The following is a 4,629-nucleotide window of genomic DNA, read 5'->3' as shown; positions in this document are numbered from 1 at the left end:
GTCCAGTGTGGTGGCATATCAAGCATTGGAAGGGTCTACCCCAAAATTCTATGCGCTAATTGTATCTGAAAGACTCCCACATCAATATCTTTCGGAATCCCACTAGAAAAAATCATCTCCGCAAGAACCCAAGCCACTTGCTTAGCCATAGCCATCAAACACTTTGGGTCTAGATATACAACTTTTCGAACAACATTTGCAATTTCCTTAATAGCCTTCCTAGTCAAAATTAAAGTGGCAGCCCTGATAATTTCATCAAATCATCCACTTATATGGGACCTCAGGAAGTGGAATGAAACTTGTGTACCATATGTGCAACTAGAGAGAACTTCTTCCATTAACCCACAAGGATTTTAGAATGAGCTCCACATCATCTGATTGTCAGAAATGAATCCTGAACTACCGATTTGATAATACGTTGATGTTTGGTTTATATTTAAGAAGGGGCTCCCAATGTTTGTTGACACCTACCCGTGGCACATGCCAAGCCCCCAACCAGCACAAAAAAACATTTATCTCTACCATACAACATCTAATCTGTGAAATCTTTGTCATAGAAGAGCTTAATGCAATAAAGTAGAAATTATGAGAAAATAATCCCACAGGATTCAAGTGTGAGAAAGGTCCTAAAGCACCGACGAAGGCCGCTCAGCATAATAACAAAGATTGAAAATGACCTTGTTCACTGCGACGCCCGTATTGAAACAATGGTGATAATAGAGAAAGAGATTGAACATGACACCCAAAGTAAAGTAGATATTGGTATCTTAGTCCTTCTTAATTTCATATTAAAAGACTAATCAAAATTAAGTGTGATTAATCACCTTAATAATATACTTAAAATACTTCTACTTCAAAGTGGCTACGTCACAACCAAATACATGAATAAATCTGTTTACCCCACAGTTCCCTCCCCTTTTCATGAAAGTGTTGAAACTCACAAAGTGAAATTGAAGACTCTCCAAGAGAGTTTATAGATTACATTCAACATATGTTTATTTATACATAATCTCAGTCGGAGATTCAATAGTGAATATGTTGACTGTCATTTATATTTCAACAACACTCACCAACTCCTACCGACTCTTAATTCCCCACAGACTGTCGCCAACTAGTTGTCATCGGAATAGGCATCGGGATTAATATTCTAACAAACCCCCCCTTAATCACAACAACCTAAACTTTAAAGTGCTCGTTGGGCTCAGTCTCAGCTAAGGCTTTAAACAATATAAAAAAACTTGATAAGGGGTCTTCCATATTTCCCTGTTGGTTTCACACATCACAACTCTCTTCAGCGGACACGGTGTTGCAGACACTCCTATGCGTGAACACTCCACTGGAAACTCTGTTCCACACAGGCGTCACGGTCGACACAACCCTCTTCAACGGGCACTCGGTTGCAAACACTCATATCCTATCTACCAACACTCCACTGGAAATTTTCTACACCACATAGGAGTCACGATCGACACGACCTTCTTCAGCGGACACTCAAGTTGCAAACACTAAATTATCTGTCAACACTCCACTAGAAATTCTCGCCACACAGGCGTCACATTTAGCACACCCTGTTTCAATGGAAACTCAATTGCAGACACTCCTATCTACCAACACTCCACTAGAAACTCTCTGTGCCACACAAGTCTTAAACAACGCTCTCCAACAATGTCAACAACAGAGCAAACTCCACTTTCCCTTTAAACTACTGAGCCCTCCTCTGGCTCTTTAAACCACAAAGCCCACAACTCTGCACACCATCGAGCTTACAGCTCTAGCTCTGAGCTCACACGCTCCTAGGCTCACCCTTATGTCGTTTTCCGGACAACAATTGGCCATATACAGCTTAATGAGTTTCACCACACAAGGCGACATCTCAACGACTTACTTGAGCTCTGTCACCTCACAGCTCACCTGACTCACGTCGGGTTCACCACTTCAGTAAGAGCAACACTTCTCAAATGGCATCTACAGCCCTCGACGCTCCTTGACCTCTAAGCTCCTTCAATGCAAATCTGCCACACCAGATCTTAAGAGTGGCTTGGAGCCACACCACTCAACGGCCTTACAGCTTTCCTTCCCCCATATGCTGCACCACAATGTACAAATCAACACATGTCCATGTTCAATTACTCAACCGCATCAATTTCTCGTTGTAGGACTTTGAGTACCAGATCTCACATTGGCACTCCATACTTCTCATGCAGTGGTCAAAAGACACAATAAATGCGGCAGTCTTCAGCAACTTCGCTACCACGGTCACCGAGCTTCAATTTACCTAGCCTGAGAATGGTGGTCCAGGTCCCTCAATTTACAGGCACATGATCCGATACACCGCTCACTAGATCACTTCCGAACTCTGAAATGATACCAACGTCCTCCAGATCTTGCAAAGCACTCCTTTGCAACTAGGATGTGTCGTAGTTGCTGCCGCCTCACTGAAACAATCCTTCTTCAGCATGCATCCGCGCCAAGCCAATGGACCAAATCACTCTGTCTCACAACTCAACACAGGCAGACCCAACACCATTGCGCCAAGCTCGCACAGCTCACCACACCACGGTCGCCACGCCATTCGAAAGTTGAGCGAACGTATTCAATGAATGCAGGCTCCTTACAGAGTCTACATATCTTCTTATTGTATACACACCTGATCAAGTCTTGAAGTATCGTTGTTTGGCGGGCTTCACGCATATGCTACTTCTTCACGCTCTCAAACACATCAAATTTTAACTAATACTTCGAGCGACCTCGGTTAATCGCATTTCCGCTAGGCGCAATTGGGCGTATTTGTTGGCAGGCTTTGCAACACACTCACACTACACCCGTTTTCTCATCGCTAACATGTCACTCATTCATTCAGGGTTGGAATTCATATGACCTCACATCTGCCTTTCTCCTTCATATGTCAACGATGCGCAGGATGCTTCTCCTCACACCACGCCGATCCAGCACTATTGCAAGCAACACCACGCTAGCTTACATAATACTTCGACTACGCCAAGTAGTTTGACTACACCTCCTCATACATCGCCACACCTCGTCGGGATTATGCATTGGATCACACACTGCAACTGAACATCTATTAGGAGTCGAATTACACCAATGCTCTATAGTCTTTGCCGCTGTTTTTCTAATCAGAAACTGGCGTGAAAACTAGAGATGAAATCATCGACCAATTTATCAATCTCTTCATCCAGATCGGTCGCACCTTAGAGCTACAAGGTAAGCTATCCATACATTAATAATCTGTAAACTAAGTGCCCCTGGCAAGCATCTCCTCTTATTGCAGATATGACCGTTGTTTCTCCAATTGGAAACCCACGTGAAAACTAGCGATGCAGAGATCAGGAATATGAATGCTTAGCTCACCCACTCTGCACAGTGGTTAGCTCTCCAGCCTCAGCCGACCCAGGTCGCAAAACCCAGCCACAGGCTCTAACACCACACCAGTCGGCGTATATCCAGCTCTCTGTGGCTTTTCGGTACCACCAATGTCAATTCTCACACTGGTCTCAGTGATCCGTCACAAATGAAATGAAACTTCCAAGCTGGCTCGATCTGCCGAGCTCTCCGTCACACCATACACAACAAGTCAACAGTTGCAGCTACCTCAGGCTGCGATGGTCCTCAACACAGCAGGGGTGCAATCCACAGCTTTACACACTGCAGGCTGCGAAAACAGTGCACGGGCTTCTCAAAGCGGCTCCTCCACGCTTGAGACATTCATAACATTCATATTGAAACTCAAAAGTTTGTCGATTATATTCAACATCTGTTTATTTATACATAATTTCAGCCAGAGCTTTTATAGTTTGTACCGTACAATCTGCCGAATGTCATTTATTTCAACAACTTTCATTGACTCCTACAGAGTTTTAATTCCCCGCAGACTATCGCCTACTACCCGTCATCGAAATAGGCGTTGGGATTAATATTCTCAACAGAAAGTCTGCTTAAATGGAGTCAATTAATTTTCGTGTTGGAATCATAGAACTGTTTTTTGATACATTACTTGATTAGAAAAAATAAAGATATATGAGTTAATCTAAACAAGAAAATAAATATTGAATTTTTATTCGAGGGAGGCATCTTTCCCATGTTGGAGTGTCTAAATGCTGAAACATTTCCCTGTACCATTTTCTTTAACCTTTTTGGTTTTTAATTGAAAAGTTTTCTAGACATTTGCGTGTCACGATTATGATACATTTTGAAAAGAAATGCGCAATCCCCAAATCGACTTTAAACCGATGTATATTTGTTTGTTGAAAATTGTGAGTGAAGAGTGCCGCCATTGAAGCAAATCAAAAGATTTAAGGGTTGTGTCTCCTTTTCAACTTTTGGTTTGCCTTCGGTATCTTTTCTAGGTTTTGCTACCGTATACCTCTTCCGAAAGAGATTAATTGCTTTCATGAGCTGTTAAATGTAATTCAAGTCTGCTTTCCTCAGTATTTGAAGATGACATCACTACCTCTTTAGGAAATAAAGCAGGAAACTTGTCTACAGATTTCACAGGATCCTGAATTCTTATGCTTCTTTTTACAAGAAAGGAATTTGGAACTAGTTTTTCAGTTTTAGACAAATTCAACTTTTCAACTTTGTCTGTTAAACCAGTTATAAGCTGTTTAGTTG

This window comes from Pinus tabuliformis, chromosome 6 (genome assembly GCF_031772625.1).
Source record: "Pinus tabuliformis cultivar Carrire ecotype Pingquan chromosome 6, CPIR1, whole genome shotgun sequence".
NCBI lineage: Eukaryota > Viridiplantae > Streptophyta > Pinopsida > Pinales > Pinaceae > Pinus > Pinus tabuliformis.
The sequence above is the reverse complement of the archived record's forward strand: the minus strand, read 5'-3'. Positions refer to the sequence as shown.